The following is a 12,626-nucleotide window of genomic DNA, read 5'->3' on the forward strand; positions in this document are numbered from 1 at the left end:
GTTAATACAAAAGATTGTTGTAGCGTGTCGCATAAAACGGTTAAATATCTAGGCTTAAAGTTATAGGTAGATACAAAATAAAATGCTAAATTCTAAGAGTACACTCATGTCATTAATTTTTTCATATTTTTTTATTTTAATTTTCTATTGAACAATTTATAGCTTCGCAAAATATCATGAAAATCTGTTCAATATTTTCGACTCGTCTCGCAACTCCGGTATGGTCTAGTGGCTAGGATACCTGGCTCTCACCCAGGAGGCTCGGGTTCGATTCCCGGTACCGGAATGAAAGTTTTTATTATTGTTGAAATTTAGTTTTTTTATATTAAGTAGATAATTTAGAAACATCTTACGAGTATTTTATTATGCCCAATCAAAAACATCATCAGAAATAACATGAACAATGAAATGCACTAATAAAATCGAATGATAATGGTTGCGATGATTTCAGATATAAATAAACAAAGATAAATGAATTAATAATGATAAACAATTAGATTTTAAGTAGATAAAATGTTGTGTTACCGCATTTAAAAATTACAAACACGAATAAAGTAGACACTATCTGCTAATTTTTTACACTTCGACGCATTAAAAAGCCCTTTGTTAGAAGTTTAACGAGACGTGCTAAGATATTTTAGCACTAGAATTATCTAGTTCTCTTCTATCCGCTAATTAACACGTTTTACCCGGCTTTCACCGCGGAATATCCGCCAATCAGGGGTTTTTGTGTCATTGTTTACGACGGACGTAACATTATTTATGATACAACTAACAACTGCATTTGTTTTCATTTACATAGACGGCATGATAGTGTTTTGTTTAAATCTGTTGGGTGTTTTTTGATGCAACCACAATGTTTTTATATAGATAAATAGTGGACGGCCTCTGTGGCGCAGCGGTAGCACGCTTGTCTGTGACACCGGAGGTCCCGGATTCGAATCCTGGCCATCTTATATTAAAAACACAAATTGAACAGAAAATTTAAGCTCACTTTTTATACTTTTAATTTAACTAAATACAAAACCGTTTAAACACACAAAAATATACACAAGACAAAAATATATACAATTCCTATTGGTAGGTACTTACCTCGGGCAATTGTTATAAAAATACTGAAAACTTTAGCAAAGACACAAAAATAAAATAAACAAATTAGAAAAAAAAACTGTCGGCAGATTTACAAAGTTGGATATCCGAATACGTTATGTTAATCAGACGATTTCCTGTTAACTCTTAAACTGTTGGCCAAATTCTTAGCGATAGGTGATTTAGGAATGCTCTCCTTTTAAATCTCTTTTTCTCAGAACCCATATTTTTCGCATTTGCATGAAATGTTTAGCACGACACGAGATATTTCGAGTTCCTAATGTCAAAATATAATTTAGATAGGTCAGCATCAAACATATTTGTAATAATTTTCTAAGAATATAAACCTTCGAATGATTTAAGGATATTAAATATTCAAATCTTGCCCGCTCTAAGGAATTCCTATAATCCCCGATTAGTCATTAATTGCTTTTTGATTGTTAATCTTTGTTGTCAAAGGATGTTTAGAAAAGTATCTTAATTTATGGATTTCTGTATATTTATGTAGTTTTTGTTCGGCATATTTTAGATAATTTAATTTTTTGGTTTTAATTTTTTTTGTATAAAAACAAATATAAGTTGAATGATGCGTAGCCTAAATACCTTTTCCCTTTTTACTTTTTAATATTATATTTAGATGGAATACTAATTCATGCAACAAACTCCATATTTTTATCACTAGGTTTGGATTACTTGCGAACTATTAAGAATATACTCAAATAGCAAAACATTCTAAGAACAATTTTATTTTTTAAATAATTTAATTAATTTAAACATGAAAGAGTATAGTTATTGAACGATAAAATTGATTTTTAATTCAGCCTCGTCCAACTTAAACATATAGAAACTCTTACAGTTGAGAACAACAGTTAAATTGGCAATAAAATCCATAAATTGTTATAAGCAATCAAGGTTTTAAAGCAAGGGTCTTGTTCTGAGAAATAGCTACGACGAACTAGATCACACGACAGGCTGGAAAGTAAATCTTTATCATTTTCTGCACGCATTTCCTTTATGCCCAGTAAACAGGAGGTTAGATACTTTCTACTAGTAAGACTATTAAAATTCACAACTATTAAATTTTAAGATTTATTAAAGAAAATGCATACATATAGTCACGTCTTTATCACTTGCATGGTAGACAGAGCCAGGATGTTGAAAAGACTGAAAGTCACGTTCAGCTTTATGATGGTATTGAGATTCAAGTAGTGACAGGTTGATCGCCTATCGCCTACAGGAAGAATCCCAAGTTTATAAGCCTATCCCTTAGTCAGCTTTCGCGACATCCATGGAAAAGATATGGAGTGGTTATATTCTAAAGTACCGGAATCCACCACACTTGAGAAAATACTTCTGATTCAAAAACCGAAAATCGCCAATGCAGATAAGTGGAGAAAGCCATCCGCAGGAATTAACAAAATAAACAAAGGGATGAATGATGATCTCGGTTTTTTCAGTACAGGCATAATGGCGTGGCACATAAGGGTGCAAAAAAAACTTTACAAAGAAATTTTCTTAAATTGTGTTGATAAAATAGAAAATAGAAAAGGGTACAGAAATACCACATGCATATATGCGGTTAGGATTTAATTTCGTAATTCACTCTGTAGATTTACGTCAATATTAATTTTTATGAGTTATATAATAATTAATAATATATTATTATATAATTATTTCAGATCTTCACTTACAACACAAATATTCGTGAGAGAGCTCTTAACGTGTACGCTAGGCTTTAGCAAACCAGTTTGACTACAACAGAGATATTTCTTGATCTGATGTTAACTTTGCTACCTTAGAACTTGTTTTATCTAGACTGGTGTTTTAAAATCGTAAAGAGGAAATTTAATTAACACTCGGCAATATTTAACAAAGATATGTATGTAAGTATACACTAAGGCATGTCAAAATAACAGATAGAAATGAAATTTGCAATGTTCTCTTAATTGCATATTATAATTTTTTTTCTATTAAAATCAATATTGTTAACATACACTTTGATGATTGTACTAAATATGTATATTCCAAGCGACCACAAATAGGTTTCTAAGTGTGAAGATTTGTTATAAACCTTAAGCTTGAATATGTCTACACAAATGATTACGCATGCTGTTAATCTTCCAAATAAATGAGATGAACAAAATAAATCTCTCAAATTAGAATTAGATGCATATATACGATTCAATTTATAACAATCTTGATAAATGAGTGCAACGGCCCAAATACTTTACCATTCAAGTAACTAATATGCGACGAAAATCGAGCTTCAAACTCTAAGCACGACACGCGACCAATTCATCACTGTTATATTTTTTCCGAAACTCAACAAAAGCGATGACGCTAAACACTGCCATTATTACCTCCAAAATAGACAAAGCAACTTTGTTCGAGACAATGCAACCAAATAAAAGGCTGTCGCCATTAATTTTTACACTTTTGACATTTGTAACGGTATATCCTTTGTTCAGCTTTAACTCCGCAGCGCGCAAAATGATCGCGCAGCAAGCTATCTATAAGACAAAACTGTCGGCTCGAAAAGATTTCATCTGTTCTGCTTGACACGTTTCCCTTTCAGCATTATAATCTTTTTTTACAATCAATGGCCAGAATTAGTAACGCCATGTACCGTCACCTGAGCCGAAAGACCGCACAAGGCACAAAAATGCATGTTTGGGTCCCCTAAAGCATTCACTTTATAAAATATATTGTATTCCGCCAGACCCACGGGAACGTAGGCCACCGAGTTAAGTTTTTTTATGTCCGAACCTCACCTTATAATTGTGAATTACGATGTTTTTGTAATTATTAACGAGCTTTGTATCCGATGAATGTAATTTATTTATAAAGACTTGTCGGTAAACAGTACAAGTGTAGGGATCTTGTTACTTGTAATTAATTAATATTTATTTATAATCAACATTTTGTTTCTTAGATATAAAATACGGTTTGTATTTTAAAAAGATTTACGTGATATGGATAGTATTTACAATCGGATTGACATATGAAGAATAAATATGTATTAAAATTTATTAAACAATATAACTTTATAAAATAAAATCATCATATATTCCGGCTTAAGATTTACAGAAATTAAAACAATTAATTTGTCGGAACTCCAAATAAACCAAGTACGTAGTGCGTGACTAAAATAACTAGTACGTACCTCTGAAGGTGTAATGTAACGTAATAGGTTTGCAGGTTTACGAGGTGCTACAGTGCATACAGTTGGAGAAACTGAAACTGTTTCTTGACACGAACTTTGAACGTATCACAAGTTGTTGGGTTTGGTGGTAAAATTTAAACATAAACATTCATAAATTTCACGGAGTACAGAAATAAACCAAAAAATTGTTAATCGGTTTTGCAGGGTCTAGTGTTTTTAATATTACCAAAAAAGTAAACTTTTATCTACTACCTCTTAGCCAGGAGGGTGAACCTGGATTTTCTCCAAAAACGAGAAATGCTCTAGAACAAATGCAAGGAGTATAATGATTTCAAAGAAAAAAAAATCATCACAAACATAACCGCAGACGTTTAATAGCTGTATAAATTAATTTCAAAAAGCAAAAATATCAATCTGAAGCTATCAAAGAAATAGCAGGCCCGGCTAGCTAGTTCACTGAATAGAATGAAATACTATCGGGCAAGTCGTTATTTCTTGCTCTCGAATGTTAGGTGCAAATGCGAACACCTTATTTAGCAATGACGGAAACAAACCAGTCGTGTCAGTTCCCGGCAGTAGCTTGAGAAACTCCTAGTTGGCCTCCAGGGAATCCAATCATAAAATTTCATTGTAACATTGCAAGACTGATCAACGGGTGCAACTTTAAAGCAAATGATACCGTGCAGAATGCGCCTTCTCATGTCAAATGTGGTGATATGAAAGAGATAGATGATGATATGATTAGTTGAACGATACTCGATACCCTGCGGCCGCCAGCTCTTATAAAAACTAAACGCGACACACTCCATCATATAAAGTTGACTGAACGCACACTACCTCAGCCTTTAGGATTAAAAGACCTGTTTCCGTTACCTGAAGTAAAAAGCAGTAATTTAGAATTAACCACGCATTAGAAATCAAAACACGGTCTGGTACGGGTTAGATAAGAAATAATGTTAAACTCGGGAAGAGAAAACTTTTCTTTGTGTATGACAACGGCAATTTCAAATTATTCCTTAAGTATGTATACACATCTTAGTAATAATTAGCCAAATGTTAATTGATGTAGTTTACCATATTTTATTAAAACTACACGCAAATATTAGTATCATTTTTGAATGGTGAAAAATACAGATGATATCAAACAGGCAAACCATAATTTTTTTTTTCTAAAATTACAATTCACAGTGAATAAAATACGACTTACACGACTAAAACAAACTGAGCGCTTAAGCTCTAATAACTAAAAGCCACGATAAAGCTTTAATTAAAAAGAGATAAAAACGTCGGAAAATGTACGTAACTCATAGTGCCTAAACTCTAGTCCTATCTACGAGAACATTGACCCGTTCTGGACGTAAACCTTTCCGACAAACGTATTCTCCGCCGGTCGTATTCGTTCAACCGTTGTTGAAGTCTTTATTTTCTAAAAAGGTCTGTAACAAATCCGTACAGCGGACGCAATCTACGGGACTTAAAACAAACAATTACTTCGGTTTATTTGAAAAGGAAAGCAAAAAGCCGAGCAATCAAATCGGTGCGGCTACCGTGCGGCAAAAAACTTGGATGCACGGTCGCGGCGAGTCGGCGAACCCGCTGTAATAAGGCAGTCGATGCTTCCACTCAAAATGGCTTTCACTTTACATTTATATATTCTTTAATCGCTTTATTTAAGACACATACATAACCATGAAGTGCGGAGAAACGAATTTCATTAAAAATTTAGTAAGCAAGATGTAAAAAATTGTGTTTCTGTCCCAGGAAATTAATAAGGACCGATCCCAAATGGACAAATCAGATATTTCGATTAATATTCACATATTCAACTCACAAAAAATAAAAAATAAACGTAAACTTCCTTCATGTAATGTTTGACGTTTGACGGCCTCTGTGGCGCAGCGGTAGTACGCTTGTCTGTGACACCGGAGGTCCCGGGTTCGAATCCCGGCCAGGGCATGATGAGAAACGAACTTTTTCTAATTGGCCTGGGTCTTGGATGTTTATCTGTATAAGTATTTATTATATAATATAGTATCGTTGAGTTAGTATCTCGTAACACAAGTCTCGAACTTACTTCGAGGCTAACTCAATCAGTGTAATTTGTCAAAAAAAAAAAAAAAAAAAAAAAAAAAAAAAAAAAAAAAAAAAAAAAAAAAAAAAATGTAATATTAGTTAATTATCACAATAAATTATAGGCCATTTATAGTTGAAAAAAAGAAGTGATCTGCATTCACAATTCACAACTTTTCTTACGTCTATATCTAGTTAGCACTTTTAGTCTTGGCTGCCTTGGAGCTGTGGAGGTCGGAGTTTTAATCAAAATAAAATATGTATATCACCAAAAGGATCAATTGATTTAAGACTACGCAAAAAGAAAGAAAATATAGCAACATCATATAAATTAAGTGCAGTATACACAGCAATAGATGCGGAATAGCAGACATCAATCCAAAATGATGATGGAAAAGCGTAACATCAGCTGGGAACGCGTAACAAATCCAGGCAAGGTGACACACTTTCTGCAAGCCCGGCGGTACCGCGGCGAATGACTTCAGATTTTCATAAATAACGCATAAGATTGTGAACAATAAATAAAATAATTCGTTATGCCCCGACCAGCTGCGCTAAGGAGCGAACTGAATCGAGCAATTTGATACGCGCTCCATCAACCTCACCGGTGTCAAAAGCAAGCTAATAAAGTTTAGCAGATGTGCTTTTCTAAACAAGACACTAACAAATGGTATCTGGAAGCATCAAGATGTAAGAAAATGAACGCTGATCTTGAAAGGTAATTTTCTCCTTATAAAATGATTAATGTTGTAAAAGGAACAAACTGAGTTATTAGATATAAACCGTGATATAAAAGTGATGGAATCCTTTGTGAATGTTCGTTTTTCTTTTAATCAAATTGTGCCAAGTTTCTGTCTGCCTGTCCGAAGGAATAAGAAATCTTATAATGTTTTTTTGACATTATTATCGATCGCATGACTTTTATCCAACCTGAACGCAATCGCAAAACCAACAATGCCGGCAATCCAATCTAGAGCGAAGTTTTTGCCGAAACTTCGATTTAATCTTTTTGCAACATCCCAATGTTATATGCCTACATAAAATATGTCTTCAGTCACAAATTTCGTTAATTTCTTTTTAATAAGTATTAAATATTCTGTATTTAAGGAATAGGTACGCAAAATAACCAATATCATCTAGCTGAATTTGGTCTTCTAGTCTTTCAGGGGCTTTGAGCACTGCCTACCTCGTATATAAAGATATTATGTAGATTTTTATCATAAACCGGTAAAATGTTGTCAGCATTTACAACATAAGACTATTCTTGTACACGAGTATAAGCCAGATACGTTGAATTTTTTGACGTCTAAATTCTCTCTTAAGGGATCAAATCTAAATGTGCAAAACAGAAATTTAAGATTTCGATATTTCCACGAAGCAAACACCAAAACTTCTGTTTCCTTTTTCTGTCAAACCTAATCTGTGCCTGTTACCTAAATACCTATATTCTATCAACACTCAACTGTCAAGTTCAAAAACGAAAGCTCGCATGGTTACATATCATGAATTCCTTATGTCCGACAACATTCTGATGGACAAAGAAACGAAGCTGCATCATTATAGCCTATTGTGCGAATTTATAAATTTAGAAAAGCGAATTCGTCAAACATAAAACAATTCGATACGCGTTTGAATTTGTTGTTTGGGTTTCAATTCAATTTCTTCTTCGTTCGGACCGCTCGCGTGAATTGGGTCGCGTAAACGGGTCCTCCCTTTTGGGACCAAAACGTTATTTTTTTCACACAGATTGCGCGCTCTTTGATCTCCAGAATGTGTGCGTTAAGCGTTTCCTTCTCTTTGTGTCGGCATTGTGTGTGTCTTGTACCTTGGAGGTTTTCGTTAACTACACCCAGCGGGATGTAAAAATGAAGCAAGGGCGATTTGCCATGATTTTGTTTTTGCTCCGCTAACAGCGAAAGGGTATGTGTCAAATGCATTAACGATCTCAAAAATTGCAAAGTGTGCTGTTTTATTCACTTTCTTTACAAACAAATGAGATTTGTCTTGTTTGTTTGTTTGAAAGCACAAAGGATGTCAAAAAAACTATAATGATATAAAATTTAGATTCTGCTTGAAGTTTCAAGAGACAGACTCAAATTGTAATCGTTAAATGAACAAGAAGTATCTAAAGTTACTATGATATTTTTTTTTATTTTACGGCGATAATAAAACCTCTTCAATTCTGATCTATGTGAATAGAATTTTAGTGTCAAGACCTGTCATATTTAAGTAAAGAGTTAGAGCTTTACCTAGAAAAGCTATTCGGTGTTCCGGAGTTAGCTATGAACACATCGATTTTAGCACGTCATAAACCGTAGAATCCATTACGTTGCGAGATTATTCTTATTTACGTGTCAGACAGTTAGATATCTTCAGAGTTTTATGTTCCCTTGATAGCTACCAGAGCTGTTATGCAAAATTATTCATATTTCTTTATGATACTTTTGTTTCCGTGTATTTAAATAGAATTTTCTTCACATTTTATTAAGCAAAAGAAGACAACTTTAAATCCTATCCGCTGGAAGGTGTGTTCTCTTGTTAAATGCAATACACTTGTAGAAGGCACAAATTTTCGATAATACTCTTAAGTTAATCAGGAAATACGAGAGGAGTTTTAAAAAATGTCATTTTATTTCAGTTCTAGACCATACCTGTTCAGGTGCACTGACTATAAAAAATCACTACACATTGATCTCTTATTGTATTTAAAATTGCATTTGAATCCAACATTTATCAGTCAAAACAATCTGCATCAAGCTGCTGTTCTAGCCCAAAAAATGATTAAAATTTAACCCAAGTCGAGTTTCCACAACAACGATCCTACATAATCCTGTAGGACTGTGGTCGACGTGAGTGAAGTCTGTCAAAGGGCGATTAGGAAAGTCCTGGGTTCGATTTTAATCCCATACCTGTCTACCTCGTTATCGCACCACATGTGGATCTGGAATTTGTAATTGGTAATTTTCGATAGAGGTTTTGGCTTTGTACAAGTTAGCTTGTTAAATGTTCGGTGCATTGATTAGGGAATGAATTGATGAATTTTTAATTGTTTTTTTAATGTGCCTAAAAAAATAATTTTAACCTAGCAGACTACTGCATATACCTACAACTCAAGTATTAAGGCGAAAATATAGAAATTTATAAAATAGAATATTTTATATGATACTAACTTTTTATTATTATTAATAACGACACTTATGCGAAATAAAATGTAATTCCATTTCTTTTGACTAGGTTTTTTAGTTTGCTAAAATAAGAAAAAAGCTTTTCTATGAATCAGTGACCACAAAATTCAGGTAATCAAACGAATAAAAATAAAGGATAATTACCAAATTGGCTTTGTGGATGTTTACTCTATAATTAACCTAATGCGTCTAATTTTCGGTCAGTTCCAATATATTCGCCCTTTTTACCTGACTACAATTTGCTAATGATCGACTCCACTGCTTTTTTATCATCTTTACACAAACCCTTCCCGAGTCTCTATAGAATATTCGTTCCCATGGTTTTTTTTTATATTTTAGTTTTAGGTGAAGAGATATCATCGCTTGTGTACAATCAACATCACTGGAACCTGAGACCCTAATCGTACAGAACAAAACCATAGCAGGGAGAGATGTCATAGAGTTGCTGTTAACTGTACTTAACTACATTTTATTTGTAATGTTATTTTCACGTTATGCATAAGAAATAATTATAACAAATATAACAAATGAGTATAGAACATGTCTTTTATCGCAAGAAATCTGTTTTTATCTGAGTTGAAAGACTTCAATACGTGAGGAAACACGCTATCAAAGAATAAAATAAAATTAAAAAAATACATACATACATAAAATCACGCTTTTATCTTTTATGGGATATAAGCTAGCCGAGCTAACTAGCCGAAAAGACTGTAGGGCTGCATTAAACTGTATGGCTTTATGATGGAATTGAGGTTACTTTTTTTTCAATTAACGCCGATAAGACAGGTGTTTTCCAAATCATCAGTTGCACCCACAGGGATATCATAACTTGTAAACACGAAATCAATATTTGTATAACAAAACACACAGCACGGGACTCAAACCTACACCTTTGGTAGAAATTTCACAGACTCCAGGTGTATTTTTTACAATCTTTTGTTTAATATATACCCCATCTTGTTATGTTAGGATCACAAACTTTTGTTAACTTAAGTTAAACCAATTAATGTAAATTTGAGAATGTAAACTGATACTTGTTTTGCAAAAAAATATAGGGATTGTTATAAGTGATAAATGATGATTATAAATTATCTTAATATTCTTTTTGAATGAATTTAGATACAAAAAGCTATGGGGCTGTTTTAAAACTTGTAATTAACACAAAATGAACTTTATCTCTTTTACTTTATGAGTTTTTATCTAAAAAATAGTTACCTATTATTTCGTACTTCACCGTACCGTACACAACATGCCGTATTTCTTATCATTTATGGAGTAGACAGAGTCAGTCCCATTCGACTCGAACTCTACATATAGCTGAGTGGCTTGATGATAGAATTGACATTAAGTGACAGTGGACATTCTAAACTGTAATTATTTATAATCATTTACTTACATTATTCAACATGTCATTTTGTTTTCAACGGCAAAAACGTTTACCTAGCCAGCATTCTTAAGTTATTCGTAACTAATAATGACCCCACAAATTCCGAACAAATTTGGGACAGACTCGTCTAAAAACTGTAACGACATAATGACAGCGGACGTCTATAAAACGCGACTTTACCCTGGATAGTCGGGATTAATGTCGATTTAATTAAACCTGTATAATTTTGATCCCGGTCGGTCTAGGGGCAGTTATCATGAAGCTATGCACTACCTATTTTATGGAGAAGGTATATTTTCTGTAGAGGCCTTATAAAAAAAACTGATTATAAGATTTTTTGTGTTAGATTTGTCTGCTTTCAATATTGGGTTTGCTCGCAAGCAAATGCCAGAAACATTTAATTTTATAGAAGAAGAAGATATAAGATAGAAGAAGTAGAAAATTTTAATATCCCTAGAGTTTCAATAAAAACAATCGTATTAGGTTATATTTTAAATACTTAAGTCTTTTTTGCGATACTAGTAACACTAGCCGGGATCGGTTCCTGTTACTGATATGCCTGATCGAAATTTCAAAGGATATATATAGAAGGTAATTTGTGAGAAGGCTTGTTATGACTGATGACTACCTGAAAGATTGTAGTAAATAAGTTAGTTACTTAGAAAAAAAACAGATAAAATCTTTTAAAATACGTACCGTAATTTTTACGTCAAACTTTTTCAAAAGCCAACACAAATAATTAAATCCGATTTTTTTCTGTATTTCACATCTAATATTAGTACCTTCAAGGCTAGATTAAAGGTTGCGTGGGCCACAAAGAAAGGTCCGTCGTAGGCGGGTCGACTTTATCAAATTACAACCTGTGCCGTTTTGTACGCCGACAAAGGTCCAATATTCTTTAGCCCACCTTTCGGGGTTTGCTAGTTGGACACCGATGCGGTCACGTGGCTGGTAATTTCGTTAAGTCTTTAGTAAAAGAAAATATACCTATAAGCATAGAATTTAGAAGAATTTTAGGACATAGAAGTAGTAAGTCATGGTAAATGTGTCATCACAAGCTAGTGGAAATCATACATATAAATACATACATATAACCACGTCTATATGCCTTGCGGGGAAGATAGAGCCAACAGTCTTAAAAAGGCTAATAGGCCACGTTTAGCTGTTTCATGATAGAATTGAGATTCAAATAGTGACAGGTTGCTAGCCCATCGCCTAAAAGAACAATCCCAAGTTAATAAGCCTATTCATTAGTCGCCTTTTACGACATCCATGGGAAAGTGAAAAAAAATGGAGTAGTCCTTGTCTTTTTTTTAATGGTGCCGGAAACTGCATGGCCATATAATATACGGTAATCATATAAAAAAACAAATAATCACTGCTATCAGTTATCATAATGGTTATATCTTATTTGACAATTGCGCAGCAAACTGCATGCCTTGCCAGATGGTGACATATCATTCCTTTTGTTTCAACTTCAATATGCCACTTCTTTTGTCTTATAATATTCCTGTCTCTATGCTTATAAGTGATACCTTTTTCGACCTCTGTGGCACAGTGGTAGTCTGCTTGCCTTTATATCACTAGGTCAAATTTCGAATCCCGATCATGTCATAAACGATATCAACACTAACTTTTTCTGATCGGTTGATTCATTAATTCATTACACAATGCAGTGTCGACATCAAAATTTTATTTGTAATAATTATGAGTTTAAAAAAATACCATAATC

At 33.4% G+C, this 12,626-nt stretch overlaps 1 non-coding gene across 1 annotated transcript; it reads left to right on the top strand.

Annotated features, from left to right (window-relative positions):
• Window positions 1-214: 214 nt before the first annotated feature.
• On the top strand, window positions 215-286 carry Trnae-cuc (transfer RNA glutamic acid (anticodon CUC)). Its single transcript has one exon. It is a non-coding gene; the product is annotated as a tRNA-Glu (tRNA).
• The last annotated feature ends 12,340 nt before the right edge of the window (window positions 287-12,626 follow it).

Source organism: Amyelois transitella, chromosome 8, assembly GCF_032362555.1.
Source record: "Amyelois transitella isolate CPQ chromosome 8, ilAmyTran1.1, whole genome shotgun sequence".
Classification (NCBI taxonomy): Eukaryota; Metazoa; Arthropoda; class Insecta; order Lepidoptera; family Pyralidae; genus Amyelois; species Amyelois transitella.